Source organism: Ambystoma mexicanum, chromosome 13, assembly GCF_040938575.1.
Source record: "Ambystoma mexicanum isolate Mex_15411 chromosome 13, UKY_AmexF1_1, whole genome shotgun sequence".
Taxonomy (NCBI): Eukaryota; Metazoa; Chordata; class Amphibia; order Caudata; family Ambystomatidae; genus Ambystoma; species Ambystoma mexicanum.
The window spans coordinates 107,353,464-107,371,970 of NC_090938.1; positions in this window are offsets into that span (position 1 = coordinate 107,353,464).

Here is an 18,507-nt window from a genome sequence, read left to right on the forward strand (position 1 = left end):
TAGGGCGACAGACTTGAACGAGCTGTGTGAAAAACTCCAGGCGCAGACCGCGAGCTGTGTCACTGACCCAGGCATCTCCCGATAAGGTATACCAAGCTCTTGCAAACATAGCTAGTCTCCCTTCTATAGGCGTTTGTGGCACAGGCGCTGTTATAAGTACACTGACCTGAGGATTGTTGTTGAGCTGGGTGTCTAGCCGCTCTTCTCCAGACACGCCCTCTTCTGCGTCCTCTTGAAGGGAAGAAAGTGTTGGTGCGTTCTTGCCAGGCGTTATGCTGGTCCCTGGAGTGCTGAGGAGTTTTATCAAAGAAATAACGGCCGGAGGAGCGACCTCTACCTCATCCGGCCCTTGAGAAAATTTTGGAAGCGAAGACTCTCTTGATGGAGGCCTGAGCTTTGTCCAATGCGGTGAAGGCACCGACAAATTTTGACATTTCTTTCATGAAAGGATCCCCGAAAAGCAGGCCCTGAGCAGTAGCACCTGACTCTGTGTCCGCTAATTCGCTCAGTTTGGCATTGATCTTGAATAGAATGCCTTTACGACGCTCAGTTGATATGGCGCAACTAGCATTTCCTAGTAGGCAGATGGCCCACTGAACCCATCCTGAGAGAATCAGCGGGTCAATGGGGTCGGATGTGTCGATGGCTGCTTCCGCTAGGTCCAGGATCTTAGCTAGAGGACCCGTAACATCCAGAACCTTGTCCTGACAGGACTTCCAGGCACGGTCTATGCCTTTCCTAGGGTCCTTAACATTTTTGCCCACAAATGTAATCCTCTTAGAATCTAGATCTGGTGTTGGAGCTACTTTGTCTGCAATATCTGGATGGGGGCATTCGGCTCAGAGTCTGGCTCTGACCTCCTTATCGAGGGGTTTGCGCAGTCTGGAATAAATGTATCCAGCTGTTCTGGAAGAGGTTTCCCAGTCAGTGGATCTGGGATGTATTAGATCCTCCAGGGCGAACATCTCCTTTGAAGGAGACTTGTTCCCGGTTGTCTTCTTGGGGATGGGGGCTGCCACAATCCCCGAGCTTGAGGGCTTTGAACCCTCTGTTTGAAAATCTTCATCAGAGGAGGTGTGGGAGTGATCAGCGTCGTAAACGCCTCTGCTCTGATCGTCTTCCATGCCCTGTTTATCTCCCTCTGGGCTTGAGGGTCTATTACCCCTCTTATCCTCCTCGGGGTACGAGGGTTCATCATGGGAAGGAGTTACATTCCTATTCAGAAAGGCTTTCTTTAGCCTGGAGAAGGCATCCGATACAGCAGCTGTGGCATGTTCTGGCTGGCTCGGGGGGGTCATAGAGCTTCTGCTCTTGCGAGCCGGGATACATCCCCCTTCAGTAAGATGCTTCCTTTTTTGGGTCTTTTTCCTCCCAGGCGGAGAGGTTTCTCGTAGGTGTGCCTCCATAGTAACTAGGCGGTGTTGAATAGGTAGGAGCATGTCATTTACTGCCTTTTTAATGCTGGTTTCAACCGAAGATCCCAGCACTTTTTGCAGGCTATTTGCCATTTCCACTTCATCAATATAGCAGGTATCTTCCTTACACTCAGACCAACCCTGATCTGATTGAGGGAAGTACTGCGCTGCCCTGGTTAGTCTAAAGCACCTTTACTCACTTTTTTCTTTTTCTTTTTTTGTTCTCTGGGCTTCTTAAACGCCTTCTCTCTGGCCCATTAATGATAGTTCAGCTGAGAGGGATTCCAGTTCTTAATATTATTATCCCTTAAACAATAGCTGAATCAGGTGATTTCACCCCTTTCTCTTATTTATTTATTTTTTATATGCAAATCCGTTAATTCAGTAATTAAGAGCACTGTCGTGAGGATTCCGGTGCTCATGCTTGCAAAAGACTGTTAAAACAGTAACGGACATGCGCACTTGAGCGCAGGAATCCTGAGAAAGGACCGCTGAGAGCAGGATCTCCCCTGGCGGCCTGCGGTGTCTCTGCGGGCTTTCCGGAAGGCCGCGTTGGCTTCCCCAAGGCCTGAGGCGAATGCCGAAGAGTTGGGAAAGCGAGCGCGAGCACACAGAGGGGTCCGCTTCCGCGGGCTTTCAATCAGTTGTGAAAGCTGATGCGGCACGAAAAAAACAGATTTGTGTGCCGCGCTGCATCCGACGCTGTCTCAGACGCCAGCAGGAAGTATCTAGCGTCAGAGGGGACACAGAGGAAAGGTACGAAGCTATGGAGCTGTAGCTAAACAGTATAATTATCAATAGACACGCTGAAATATTTTCTAAACGGCATTACAACCATGTCAATCAAAACAGGTAAATATAATGATAACGTTATATCATGTTATAGAAAACACTTCATAAAGAGTGCTGAACATGAATGTACTTATCTCTTGCTGTTAGCAGTAAAGTAAGAGGAAGTTACATCATGTTCAGGACTGTTTATGAAGGGATCCAGATACCTACTGGAGGACTATGGTCACATGTTGGTGGCCTCTAGATGAACTTCAGGGAAGTCTTCTGGGAAATGGAGTTTACTTATTTTCCTCAGAGACTTATGGACATATTATGATGTGTTTACTATGTTGTTCCATATTTTGTTATATTTAGTGCACCTTTTCTTTATGCATACTATCTATATTGCACTCAGGTGCACAAAATAGCTTGCTGCTGAGCTTTCTTTACTTGTCTTAATAAAGAAAGAGAATCATAATGTGAGCCTCCGGTCCTGAGATAGAATCAGCAATTATCAGACATTGACCTCCTTGCTTGCTTAACCTCTACAATAATTGATGTTGATCACAGGGTATATAGTACCGCCAAATGCAATTCTGCACCATTCTTTAGGAGAGCAATGTGCACCCATTATTCATGCAGTTGATCCCTTCCAAATTCCCTTGCTGTAGTCACAAGTTGTTCAATCGGTTACTCAGGAGGGCATTTTCACCAAGCTCTTCTATCTACCTCCGACACCAGGCTCCTGCATAGTCAATAGTACATTCAATCAACCTACACAGCCACTCATTTTTTTATTTGTCCACCGTCACTGAAACTTAATTGGGAGACAGTATCATCAAACCCCCTTCGAATCTATAAAACTCTCCTATTCCATACCCAGATATGGAAAATCGAGAGATAGAAAACTCCTCTTTCTCGTCCAACTCATCAGCAGCGTTTCTTGCCAAACCCGCGCCAAAACCCTCCTTTGGTATTACGTACCCACCAAATTTGATACATGAAACTACTCTAACGCCCATTAACACAAGCATGTATAGCTTAACAAAACTACATGAAGCTATGGACAGAAAAATTGATCATCACAAAACCCGTCTGACCTTACTGTCAGCCAAAATGGACTGTCTAGCTGCGGAAATTTGTCATCCCCATTTGTTGTCCCCAACACCAAGCTCTAAACTCTCATGCCCATACTCTACTCATGATTGAGATTGAGGAGGGTTTGTCAGCAAAGGGATTGTGAGGAAATCACCCAATCTTCATTACAGTGGCCATCTGATACACCCAAATCTGATCACCTGATCTGTACCGCAACGGAGTCTATCACAATTGTGGTTGATCAAGAACCTCTAGAGGAAGAGACATATGAAACGCCTTTGTTTGATTTATTCCATCTAATCCCACGAAAGAAGAGATCTAAGAAATGTAACCACTTGACGCAATCAAACCCCCTCCCAAAAAAAGGTAAAAAATGCATCTAATCACAGATCCAAAAAATTAATCGATGCATTATCAATTCCATCTAAAACTGCTGCAAAAGTATAGCAGACAAGAGCTTCCCTGCTAGAAAATCATGACCCTCCACTCGTTGCTATGCAACTCACTGACTGTAACCCTCCTCAACCTACATCATTACCTTTACATTGAGACTCATGACTTCTTACTAGGGCAATTCCAAACAGTCTCCACCAAGTAGAGGACGGGATCTTGAATTTTTCTACATATTCCATCTCATCTCTCCCCCATCTAGACTCAATTCATGAGAGTCTTTACTATCCACAGCCCTCGAATAACTCCAATTGGAAAGTAATGACCACCAACATGGAAGACGATTTTCTAAACTTTTTAACGGTCGAACAAAAGAGATCTCAATTCTCAATGAGAAATGAGCTGACTTCACATACAGTGCCTCAGCACCATAAACACTATAGTAGTCGCTTGCATACTCATAAACCAACTCTTACCCTTGAAACTCAACATGAGCCTTCTACTTCACAGAGCTCTTACCATGAGACCGATTCTCTCAATGTTTCAGACATACTCTTGTTAACAATTTGGATAGGCAGAGGGGGCTGACCCGTTTCCAAACCGGACCACATTACTCACTGTTTTTCAAACAATTCCCAAATTGAAATACATTTGTTCAAAAGACATAAAAGCTATTGGCTTCACAAATAGTCCACAGTGGAACTTTATATCCCCTTTCAAATCGTAAAAAACCTGTTGTGGCAGACGAGAGAAAATCTGATACATGTTGGATTCCAGTTACATAAACAAAATGTCATTATGAATGCCAAAAAAATCCTAGCGTACTTTCCAACAAATCTACCAACGATTCATATAACCATAAAGACAGGAATTCCTCTCTTAGTCATCAGAAAAGCAACAGATTGACGTTAGTTGATGAGGACCAAGTTAGATACCTCCCTCTCTCCATCAACTGTTCTAGCACTCAAGGCCATCCATCCCTTTGAAAGTGTCTCTCAATGACTCTTATCTGATTCCATCGACACGTGTTTCTCCATCTTGTGTCTATAGATGCTTCATCATGTGTACGATAAACTGATAATAGAGCGGAAAAGAATCCTCCAAAAAAGTATCAAGAGGCTAAGTAGGAATACAAATCAAGATATTACGATTGAAATCCATAAACAGAAACAAAAATACCATAACTGGCTATGGCGACATAAAAAAACAATGTTAAATGACGATTCAAGGCATATGTTGGAAAAAAATCAAAAACAGGAATACATCAGGAATTTGGCTAGCCATTAATGAAATAGACGCCCCATAGGACGCCTTGATGGCAAACCCCATTTCAGCCAACACATGGTGTGAATTCTATGCACAACTACAACAAAATTCCTGCTCAAGGAAAGCAGTAACTTTACATACTACTGTAGGCGATGTACAATCAGATATAGATATTTCCATCATCAAAGTATTAATCAAGAAACATAAAAACTCTAGAGCTCCAGCACCCGACGGTTTGAAAAACACCATACTGAAGGAGAACACAGTGGCCTGGGCAACATTTTTACATCATCTGATTAAACATATAATAATAAATAAATAATAACATCAGTAACTAAGGTGCCAACTTCCTGGAGAGATGCAATTATTGTCCCAATTTTCAAAAAAGGGCTTAGGACTGACCACAACAATTACCGTCCTATAGCCCTTCTTGACGTGTTGGGCAAGATATATGCGGTAATCCTACTAAAAGCCTACACCATATGGAGCCTTTCGGTGGGGAGAAGAGACCCTTGACAGTAAGGTTTTGTGAGGAGGAGAGGGACTTCGCTTAACATTTTTTTGATCAACTTACTTAAGGCAAGAATTGGGAGAACCAAAGACAAGAAAGTATGTGTCTCCTTTGTCGACCTATCAAAGGCATTCAACACTGTTAGTCGAGAAAAATTATGAGGCAAGTTATCAAAATGGCACTGCCCACGGATAGTCCTGGAGAATATCAAAGATGTATACAGCAAAACGACCCTTCGAGTAAGACTGGATAAAACAGGTTTAACATCCAACCAGATACGTATTAGTATGGGTCTGAAACAAGGATGCCCCCTAGTGCCAGAACTGTAGAACCTTTATGTATCGGACATCGACGAAGCTTTTGAACAAATATGAGCATTTCCTCCTAAATTGGCCGGAACACTGATTGGGAGGCTCCTGTATGCAGACGACATAGTCCTAATAGGACTGCAGCATCAGTTAGAAGCATTAGAGGCATATGTCAATGATAATGATCTATCGATTAACCCCGACAAATCACGTATACTCAGTTTGTCAACATCCAACAATAACAAGAAGAACAAGTTTGACTTGGTTTTGAAAGGAAAGAAAATTCTGAATGTAAACGCTATCACGTATTTAGGAGTCTGCGTGAACAATAGTAAGTATGAGGCACCAAGAGTCGCCCAACTGAAAAGGAAATCAAAAAACCTGGCCGCCCAAGGGAAGATTCTACTATAGAGATACTGTAGATTAACCCTAATCCCACTGATAAAGTTCTATCGAATGAAAGTAATCCCAATACTAGTTTACGGAGCAGAACCATCTTTTGGTCTGTCAGACAAAAACTGGCCTATTCTACAGGGAATATTTTGGCGGACGGTTTTACAACTACCAGCATCACTGCCAATTCAAGCGATAAGAAGAGAGCTCACTCTGACATCACTAAAAGTGGTAGTGGACTAGAAGATTATTTATTTCTACCGGAAATGCTACGAGCAACCCATGTTCAGGTTAACAAGGCCATGAGTGACAGCTAAGACTATGCGCTCCAAAAATGGCGGAAAAAGTGTGAAGCAATCTTCGAGGATCTAAACGAGATGAAAGATGACCTTCTAAACAATCCATCCAAAAGAAAACAAACACTCTACGAAAAAGACTGGATGCAGACTCAAGAAGACCTGTGGAAATACAAAAGTTATGATGAATTTTGGGTGGCACTAAGAAAATTAAACATGATACCAAGCTATCTGAAACTATTTCCAAATTGCTACTGGACATCGCAATTGATGCGGTTTCATCTGAACATCCTGCCCTTAAGGGAAGTATGCCATAGAAGATAGAAGACAGGTGGCACTAACAGATGTAGAGTATGTCTAAACCCAAAGTTGGTAGAAACATTGAAAAACCTGACACTGGAATGTAAGGGTTTAAGTGACGATTGAAACTTTTGTTTGCGTGAGATTGCGAAAAGCACTGTTAACTGAGCAATTTCAGTATGGTGGCATGTCTTCATCGAAGGGGAAACAATATCCATCAACTTGGCCCTGGTTACCAATGATCTTTAAGAAAATCAAAGATTTGTCAGACATGAAGAGACCAGAAGATAAAGGAAACGAGTACACTCGGAATTAAACCTACAAAGGGGTGGAGAAAAAAATGGAAAAACTGTTTTAGAAATGTTGTAAGAAAACCAGTGACCTATATCTCTTTTTTAGACTTTAGTTTTTAATTATATGAATGTTATTTTGTAATGGCTTAAGTTTTTCAATTGTGAAACCATAAGATGCCAATAATAAACAAATATATATATATGAGTAGATCGATTTAGCTAAAAGATGGCGCTCTACCTCCTTAAGTGGCTGGTGCTGGAGTGACGAATTTAGCCAAATTCGTAAATATGAGAAAAACACACAAGCCCCTGCGCGGTTGTAACACTGCAAAAAACGACCCAGTGGGCATGCGTAGAAAATACTCCAGCACACAAGACCTAGCTATTTAGAATATGGCTTAACCACAATGTCCAGAAATCCAACACCTTGATCCTGCATCCTATCACTCATAAATCCCAATTTACATTGTGTTGGTCACTTGCCAGTGCCTCTTTGTGTTGTGAATGAATATAGGTATTTGGGACAAAGCATTAGTAATAGTATCGCCGACCTTCCATATAAAGAGGAGTTAAAGGCAAAAAAGAGGACACTGACAACACTGTAAACTAATCCACAGAAAATGTGGTAGATTCTCACATGTTCAAGTCATTAATTTCTATAAGCAGAAAGTTGTCCCAGTTATCAAATATAGAGCCCAAGGCAAGCAACCTGAAAACCATCCAAATTGGGACCTCTTAGAAGATGTCTATTTGAAAAAAAATATGTCCCTACCCAGAGTATACCAGTTGCTATTCTATGCTATGAGCTGCGCTTAGTTTCTTATCCACAATGATTACATGGCAAGCTCTTGCTCTATTTAGGAAATGTCTTAGTAACCCCACCAACACCATGACCCTAATGCCATTATTAACTGCAGCCCTGAATGGCTCCTCGAGACGATGTACAATCAGATGTAGATATTTCCATCATCGAAGTATTCATCAAGAAACTTAAAAACTCTAGAGCTCCAGGACCGACGGTTTGAAAAACACCATACTGAAGGAGAACACACGTGGCCTGGGCAACATTTGTACATCATCTGATTAAACATATAATAATAAATAAATACTAACATCAGTAAGTAAGTGCCAACTTCCTAGAGAGACGCAATTATTGTCCCAATTTTCAATTGCAATTCACTACATGCATGAGAAATCTATTGCTATGATACATTAAGGAAAGCTGACATCTCCCTACAACTGTTACTAGAACAACCAGATAAAGCAAAATCTAAATTATGGTGTTGGGACTGGTGTGTGACGTGTGAAAAATTTAACACCCACTTAATTTTCTACACAGGAGACTTTTAATTAAAACCTTTACACAAGACTCCACTTTATCTATTGAAATTTCCGGACTCTAGGTATGCTGCAACCTTATTGTGAATTCATTTGAACCTATGTCCCACACACATTGAAATAGCTTCATACTCAAAGGCCCTGAATGCGGATCTGATTTGCCGATTCTGAAAAAGCTGTTGATCAGCCAGAAACACTACATTTATTTGCAGAGTGCCCTTCCTTGGTACAACAGAGGAAATAATTATTTTGTAAACATTTTAATCAATTTATATTGTTAACTAAAGACACAATGTGATCTAAAATGTTTCATGTTTCAGTAAATATAGCTACAGTGAACTTTCTACTTGCTCTAAAGTTTCATGATGACTGGTTTTTACACAGGTAACTGGAATTAAATTGTAATCATTTCGTTTTAATATTCCCTTGTTATCAGATGTGTTATTAGAGGTGCTGATCTCCTTTTAAGATCACATATGCATGAACTCTTCTATACATTTTAACAACTTTGAAGTAATGTTTTATTGCAAGTGTTGGGAAAAATTGTATTATAGATATGTTGATATTGAAAAGTTGTAATTTAACAACTAAAACAATTAAAGGAAAAAACATAAGGTAAACATTTTCTATTAAAAAATGTTCTAGGTAAACGTCATTATATAACTTACAATGCTCACTAAAAACGAGTTATGGTAGTCACAGTATTAATACCCTCTCTATACAGTAAGTGATTCATTCTGTATTTAATTAGTTACAGATGTGGTCACCTTTTCAAATTGGTATTCAATATATGAAGAGTTAGAAATAATTAGAAGCAAATAGCAATCATTAGAAGCCATCTTAGAAGTGTAAATATTTCTGAGGGCACTGTTAATAATTTATGAATATCTATGTGATCTACAGATATTGGAATTGGTGGTAATACTGCACACACTTAGAGAAGGACACTCCATACAAAAAGCAGACAAAGTAGCTGATGATGAAAGTTCCAAAATAAAAATATGGAAACTGGACAACCTTGAGCACAAGCTGATACAAGGCAAATGTACTTGTATTGTTTATTACAGATGAATTGTTGAATATAAAAGAAATGTGTTTCACTCCTAAAATGATGTTTTATGTGGCAATATTAGGGGGCCATACATTAGAATATAACGTTCCATAAAAAGATATGGAAAAATCTTTGGAAAAAAGTGATATTGAAAAAAGCTTATTTTGTGATTATGTTATGACTGGTTAAAATTAATATAAAGTGTTACTAAACCTGTTTTTAAAGAACCTATGTATGCTATTCTGTGGATCACTGTTGAGACAATATGCAGATTAATTATAGGTAGCCCATTCATTTAAAATGATAAGTCTTGAAAACAATCTCATATGATTTACTGCACATCAGAGAAACTCAACAGCACTAGTTTGCAGCTTTGTCGGAGGTACTGAGAGGATACACGTGGCACATATATGGTGTAGAAGTGTCCAAAACAGTTCATAAACTAGGACGGGGTCTCCAATTCAAATTGAGTGATCTGAGAAAAAACATAGTTCTATCACCTCAATGTATGTCCTACATGATTAGTCACTATTGTTTGTAGGAGGCAGTAGGGCCTGTAGGGAGAGATATTCTAGGACCTTAAAAAATGAGACAATAAAAGCATGGATTGAAGCATAGGTTAGGTCTGAAGAGTTGATTATCACTAGGAAGAAACACGTTTGCCTGATAGAGATGGTGTGGCAGAATGGAAGTGAATTTGTAAACAGCTAATAGAACAAGTACTAACAATTGAAGTTAAAGGTAGAGGTTGGTAAGCATGGCAGAAAGGTCCATGGTCCTTCACATTTACACTGCTTTAGTGTTTTGTGATTGAAGATGTTCATTCCCGAACCAAAACACTGGTTACTGGTTTACCATGTGGTGACATTTTACAGACTATAAATGTTGGATGTAGGACAGCAGCCTGAGTACAAATGTGAACTGATGATGGGATAATGTGATTTTAATTATTTTATTTACCGAAGTAGGATTGGTGAAGTTACTTGTCATGCATTTTGCAAATATAAATTTAATAGCAAATATAAATAAATTTGTATCGGGATGGGTCATGGCATGTCTTTATGTGAACAACAAGTTTGAAAACTCTTTTGACTTTTAAAGTGAGAGCTTCTTGCGAAAAGGATGTCCCAAACCGATCTACCACCCTCTGCTGGCTAACCACGTACAAGAATATGTAACTCATACCACAACGTTCCATTTAATGGTGGAATATAAATTGACAAAAACATATCCCTCAATAAGTTGCAGGCGTGTTTCTTGAAGATTTATCATCAGACCTCATGTGATCTATTGTGTGTGCCCTGCTATAGACTGCACAACACCACTGAATTGAAAATCAATTTATAAAATCAATAAGTAAACCTTTTGTTTTGTTCCACTTGAACTAAGGTTTTTGGTGTTATAGTTCCTCGCGATTCCCCATATATGATACCAATCAGAAGAAACATTAAACCCTATGTCTGTGATGGGATGTTATTTAAATTGATATATGCCACCAATTTGGCTCCAGTAGATGGCTAATTGTGTATGCCACACATTCTTCATTTAGATTTTGCTCATTAAAGAACAGTTTTATTATAACTATTAAGATAGTGGCCCAGTCCTCATAACATTTTTTGACACATGCAATGAGATGTGCTGGCATCGGAATATGCAAATCTCAGATGACCCTCCCCCCACATGCGCACAATCTGGTAATCACAAAGGAGATGCAATGTGAAATGTGCAGAAAACAAACACATTCCCTTCCACCTGTTTGCAAATGTCCCATCCTAGTCTGCAACATATGAAAAGACCATGGGCCTCATTACGAGGTGGGCGGTAAGGGATACCGGTCAACGTTAAGGAGACCGGTGCCCCTTACCGCTCAATTCCGAGGTCCCTTAGCGGGAACCGCAAGGGACGTGTGGTATGGGTCCCATGGGGGCTCAAATGGGAATGGGGAATGGCATTTGGAATGGGGACTTACTGGGTTCGCCTAGGGCGGAATGTCCCGGTAAGTCCCCACTCCACCAGGCCGGACCTGGACATGATTTGGGAGGCAGCCATGTCGCTAATTGCGCCATGCCTTACTCCAAAGTCATGATGAGGCCCAATGTTTTTCAAGCATCTACTGCACCAGGGCTCAAGTTGAGGGTACACGCGGGAGGGTCGGGGGACGGAGATCCCACACTTTTTTCAGGAGTCCTCCCACCTTTTTCAGGGGGTATCTTGATATGCTCAGTTCGGGTGACACCACATTCAATTGCTATGTTAATGAGTCCTAACACTTTTTTTTAGGACTTGACCCCTGTGCTACACACTACTTCAGGATTGTTAAAATACTGTGTGAGAAGAAAGAAAGAAAACTTGCCTAGTTAGTTCGAGACAAGGGTTTTTTAGTGTAATATACAAGGTAATCGTATAGAGGAATTGAACAGTTTCTCTGCCAGCTCGCTCATGTTATCACCCTGTGCTCTATGGGTTACCATTTTAATACAAATGGAAAATATACTTATTTATAGCTATTGTGCCTACACATAGCAGCCTCGCCATATTGTTAGTAATAATAGAAGTAAGACTTTAATCGTGTCACTTCTAAGATGTTCTGAACCTGTTATTCATACGAGCACCATGTGAGTGATAGCAGAAGTAAGACATACGTCGTAACAACTCATTGCATTCTCGCCGTAATATTTGTACCATCACAATATAAAGGATTCTAAGAGATGCCTTAGTAAGAGCCTATGTAGGCTTTTTCTGTCCACCCTACTGCCTATTGTTATTCATTTAATGGTGGTTTTAAAAAAAGGTGGCTTCTCTGTAAGAAAGAAAGGATCCTGCACATTACATCTAATGCATATTCACACCCTGTTATCCCAGGGGTTGCTGTATCAGCGTTATCACTAGGGAGAAATCATGAAGGTCAATTTCATCAACAGATTGCATGTTAGTCATTGTGTTAGTCCTGAAAATGTCAGAAATGGAAAAAAAGAGAGTGAAAAGATAAGAAAAAACTCAAACTCTAGCAACCGAAACTTGTTTGATTGGCAATATTCATGAATTGTTATTTACTTATTTACTCATGCATTTTCAATTTACACTAATGATGCAATAAGATTATATCCTTAATTAGGATCCGAAAAGCAAAGCTATTATATGTCCCTGTTTAGGCCAGCTGATGTCATATTAAGAAGGCACATCCCAAGTGTTGTTTGAAGCTTAAGGTCCTAATTCCCTTTTATTTCCTGTGTTTTATTCTTGGCTTGAGAACAGACACTTCATGCCCCACACTTGAAATGACCCTTCATTTGTGATGGTAGGCATTCTCGCTCCTTATTGTGATAGTACTGAGTACTGAGCTGGAACATATAATATTTAAAAACGTTTTGTTCTTCTGATCATCTATAGTTCGAAATTGTCTGATATGTTTGTTGATACATTTCTCGATATGCACAAATTCGTTTAAGAATGTTATATATTTCAGTGCTATGATCTGAATGTGGAGATTAAATTGACAATATCATATTTGTTTTTATTTTCTATTATTTTATATTATCTCTCTCCTGAAGAAAAATTCTCTTGATATCAGGGAAATGGCCTCCATTGCAAAATCTGTTCATTGATATAGAGGTTGCGTCCTCAAATCTATCAGGGCAAAAACAGTTTCGTATTAGTCTTAAGATTTCTCCATAAGGAATGTTTGTCTTCAGTTTTAGTTAATGGAATCTCTCAGGGTATTAATCGGAAAAAAAAGCTGAATGCCCTGTTACTGCGCATTCGGCTTTCAACCAAAAATCGAAGCCCTAATGACGAACATGGGGAGCGGCAGTTCCTCAATTTCCATGCCATTGGAAGAGGGGGACAATAAAGGAAGGAAAAAAAAGAAAAGAAGAAAGGGGAAAAGGGGACCCTTCGGCATCAGCTCCGACCGACGTTAGTGGGAGGGAACTGACGCCCCAGGCACAGAGGAGAGTGGCGGTACACTTCTGTGTGTGCTGCCGAGAAGGTAACTAAGGGGGGAAGGGAAGGGTATGGGGGATGCCAGCTAGCATGATCTATGTGATCACTGCGCAGCAGGATTCTGCGATTCTACATTTTCGGATTTGCAATTTACTGATGCGCTGTAACCAGGTAGATGCTCTCTCAGAGTGTAGAATTGAATTTGCTGCTTTACCTTTTCTCAAAATATGTGACTGAATTTTGCAACTCCTTAAATATTTGCATTGTCATCAAGTAAAGGCATTGTAAATTGAGAATGTCTTTTGGAGAGGTCAGGCGACCTTTCCCTGGGAGGCCCGTTATCCAATTTTGGTTGCCCATTTTAGCCAAAGATCATATAACGTCAACCTTTATTTCAATCAGTCCCTCTTTGGGGCTTTGGTTGGATACTGAAGTGTCAAAGCGAAACTATGTATCCAAGAAAACTCAAGCAGCCCACCACCAAACCACTCAACTTATGCTGATAACACCCTGCCTTCCAGTCGAACCTTTTTTAAGAAGTGGTTCCGCCCATTGGATTTATCACACGAAGATGGTGGTAGTGTCTTTTTGTTGACGCGTCTCCCTAAATCTGTGCTGAGACCTTAGAATTCCATACCGCTGCTCGACTAGTGGAAGCGTTAAAGCTTGATCGCACTTCTCTCCGGTTCTTTGCCTGTTCTTCGACTGAAGGATTGCAGGTGTGCTCTGCAGCGGCGGCTGCAGGGCTGTCCTTTCCCAGCAACCTTTGCATCTGGGAGAAACACTGTAGCTAGCAGGGGGCACTAGAGAGACCAAGAGTTAGGCGCTGGTGTTCCCAGATATTCCATATGCAGCTTTGGCTCGCCGCCAGGCCTTTGGCTGTGCCATTCCAAGATTATGGATGGCTTCTTCATGATGAGGCCCATCTCTCTTAGTTTGCTGCTAAGTATTGAAAACCCATGTCTCCCCATGTCCCCACGACCACTGTTCTATCTCTCTGCCCTATTTTCCCTGCTTTGCTTTGGTTCAGGAATGGAGCTGGCAGGCTTAGCCCCTTTGAAGGCACCATGATTGCAATATAGCACGCCAGAAAACTGGAATCCGCAGAAATGATTGGGGAAAAAAGAACGAATGGAGAAATGAACGATTTTTTTAACCGAATGAATTCGAATTTTGTGGATATTTTACTAAAATATAGTTGTGGGGTAAGGGTAATAGTTAAGGTAGAGGGGGGAGGGGAGCACGGGTCTCCCCCCGCATTATAAAAAAATCAAAAATAAAATCGGTCATTTCTCCATTCGGTATTTTCATGGCCATCCTAGAAAGCTACTACAAGAATACAGTTATCCTGGATGCACAAACTCCAACACAGCACTGCTGGAGCATGCTTGACCTACATCTGCATATCTTCTGGTGCCATGAACCTTGAACATAGCATACCTAGAATGAAACTGAAGTATCAATTTTGAAAGACCTTCCCCAGAACATCTCTGGTACATTTGGGCTTTTTAGTTTTGGCTATTAGGTGGTGCTTTAGCGCCACCTACAAGCCAGAACTATTGCATTAGAGTACTGCTATGAAGAAATGGCATATGAGGAGGGTCACACAGAGTGTAGGCGTTCTTTGGCATATTTGGCCACCCATTGACGGCCCATGGCCATGCTAATTCGTATGGCCGTTTCCACCCAGTCACTGCCCCGCCCAAAACTACTCTTTGAGCTCTCTTTACTGAAGTCTTACCATCAAACTTTGCACTAGAAGTGACTGTCAGTGTTTATTCAAAGCAGTCTTATGAGAGGTAATGACTTAATTGAGGTTGTAAATGTGCTACTAGTGAATACAACTGTCTTAACCAGGTCTGGCTTCAAACACTCTATTTATAGGCACTCTGAATGTCCTTCAATGAAGTCCTGTTAATAACAAGCATTGGTAAAGCCAACAGTTTCAGCTTATGTACAAGTATTAGGCATTTGCCAGGCATTGCTACTATTTGCCCAGGTACGCCCACCATTTTGCACCTCCTACCATCAATGGGCAGTTATTACCACTCCGGCAGTGCCTGGCAAGTGCCTTTCCCATGCCTACACAAAGGCCCACACTGTTGGCATTGGCAATGCTTGTTCACTCTGCCGGTGTTACAATGAGCATTCTTTTTGCGTATGAACCTCTGAATAGGGGCTGTGGGACTACAAATGACAAGCGTTCAAGCTCTGGCACCCCACTTCCCACCCCTCCTGCCCCCCCGCCACTGCTTCTGCAGCCCACTCCGGACTGGCATCTCGAATGATCAATGTATCTTGCACTAAGTAGATACATAACATGTATGACCTCTAAGTGAATACTTGGGTGAGTCTCAAAAACGACTAGTTGCAGGACGTGATATGCAAAATGCTTGTCACGTCCCATGAATAACAGGGTCTGCACGCAGGCCCCTGATTTTCAGGGGGGACCAGCGTGCTTAAGGACTGAGAGTGCAAGTGCTCTTGCAACGTGGCATAGACTGCCTATTTTCATGTCAGGTGTGTGCTCTATGCAAAGATAGGCACTGCAACCTGATCCCATGTGGGTGGTGGGTTGGAGCCAGCCCCCCCCCTCACATATGGGTGCACGGCTTGCACGGTAAGTGATGCTCCTATAAGGGCCATAACCCGCAATAACCTGCCATGAACAGAAAAGCGGGGCATGACGGTTGCCATCAGTGGGTGGATGGGGAAAATAACTCTATCTCACTGCATTTAGAATCATTGTATGTAAATCTAGCTCATGAATATTAATGAGGGGTATCCTGAAAATCCGACATGGATCCGGCGCTCGAGGCCTGGAGTTGAGAAAACAACTATATGGCTGCATAGCGTATGCATAGTTTTCAGAGACTGCGTATGTATGAAATATTTAGCATAACTTGGAAAATGAATTCAATAAATGTGTTCCCGGAGCAGGTGGGCGTCCTCGTTAATTAGCAGCAGAAGCGGCAAATGTATTCCATGTACAATTTGTCACATTTTCTGCTATGAGGTGGCTCACTTACCTGACAGCATTATGTAAAGGATTCCTATTCGGTTGAGAAATGTTCTTACGCATGCAAATGAGCCATTCATGCTGCAGGCAAAGAAGAATGTGAGGCGTAACTTAACTTCGAAAACCTGACCTTTCTATGAAGTGCTCATGGCAGAATTAAAAGTAGGAAATGAAAGACAGACAACAGGTTAAGTCAGTTGAATTCAAAAAGAAATGTGTTGAGGGTTCTCTAAAGAGGATAAAAAAACACCATGTTAACACTGATGGTAGACGTAGGGGTCGGCCGCTACATATAGGCCTCCGAGTGGACCCCGAAGCAACTGGCCACTTCGTTAAGGTTGGTATAAGATGGTCATAGTATTTCTCCCCAAGAAGAGTATTGAAGAGCCATTTTGATCACAGTTTTCCCGGGGACCAATTCATGAAAGTGTTCGGGTGCACGGACCAGTGGATCTTTTCCCTTTGACCTCTGCACCTGCAGATTTGGCGCTGGAATTCCCCCATTCACATAGGGTTCTGTTATGTAATACACTCTTTGTCTTTTCATCACGAGGCGTTGGGCGAGCTCACCTCGTGATGGAAGGACGAATGGAATGTTATGACGCGCGACAAGAACAAGCGTTTCAAATGCAGCTGTTCAGTTGCTGCCCATGGTCGGTGGGGCCTGTCCACATATACTTTAGTTCTAGTAAATAATTAAATATTCTGTTTACCTCATGGGTTTCCTGGTCTTTCCTCCGGCACTTCAAGTGGCGATAAGGATAAACTTCAGGCCCCACCGCCCTTTTATTGTGAGCCTGCATATTTCCTCCGGATTCTCCCTCCGACGATGACGACTTCCAGTGACACATCTTTGAGCGTGTAGCAGGCCGTGCAGTTGTCAGAAACTGTGGCCGCTCCGCTCGGGTTGTCAGCTGTGCATTGGGCGTGTAGCAGGCCTTGCAGCTGTACTAAAGGCTGTGGCCGCTCCGCCCCATCGGTTTCCTGTTCCTTGATCCTGAGCACGGCAACGTTACCACAGTGAGTGCCTGCGTGGCCCCAAATTGTTTTCATTGTGCTGCGTGTGTTTCTTCCAGGTTCATTTCGTCTGGATGTGTTGTATGCTGCATTGGATCCTTACTATATTACGCAGTACACGAGGACAGGCAGTTTTATAATTCAAGACAGTTCTTACCGTATAATACTGCATATAAGGGCAAGTGCATTTGCAAATACAGCTGTATTGACTTTGTGAAGACAATAATGCAGATGGCAATTGTTTTGTGCTAAACCAAGCACAATTTACTGGACATATATCTCTTTTTAGCATATTGGGAGTGCAGCTACTGAATTTTGTTGATAAATTCTGCAGTAAATCCATTTTCTACAGCCACACATTTAATCTTCCCAGCACACCTGTATGACAATTCTCTTACAACATGGCTTTCAGTAGTGTGCCACCGCCCATGTTCTTTATGTCAGATGTTGGCGAGCCGGCAATTCCATGGAAGAGGTGGATTAAATCGTTTGAACATTACGCTGGTGTTGTGTGTGGCCAAAACTGCAGCGTGGAAAAGAGGAAGTCCCCTTTGATGCATTGTTTGGGCCCAGCAGGGCAGGAGAAGTTTGAAGACCTGTCGGATCTACTTCCCAATGAAGATATCGACCTGAATGAATACGAACGATCAGTGAAGAAAATGGGCAAGCATTATGAAAAGAAACTGAGCACAATCCTAGAACGTTATAAGTTTGGGAAGAGGACTCAAGGAGAAGGTGAAAGTATAGAACAATACATTACAAATTTGAGGAAATTGGCTAAAACATGTAATTTTAATGCCCAACTGGATGAGAGATTAAGGGATCAATTCATGTTGGAGTGTAGGAGCAGTAAAGTAAGAGAAAGGTTGTGGGCTGAGGACGATCCCACTTTGGACACAGTTTTACGTGTAGCCAAGGAGGTGGAATACACCGAAAAGTGTGTCAAGGAGTTGGAGAACAGACTACAAAATACTGAAATTAAACATGAAATCTCCAAGGATAAGACTACTATACCCACAGCGATCAAGAATAATGAGTCCATTGCTCAAGTGACAGAAAATCCTGGTAAAAGATACAAGTCAGAAAGGAGTGGAAGACT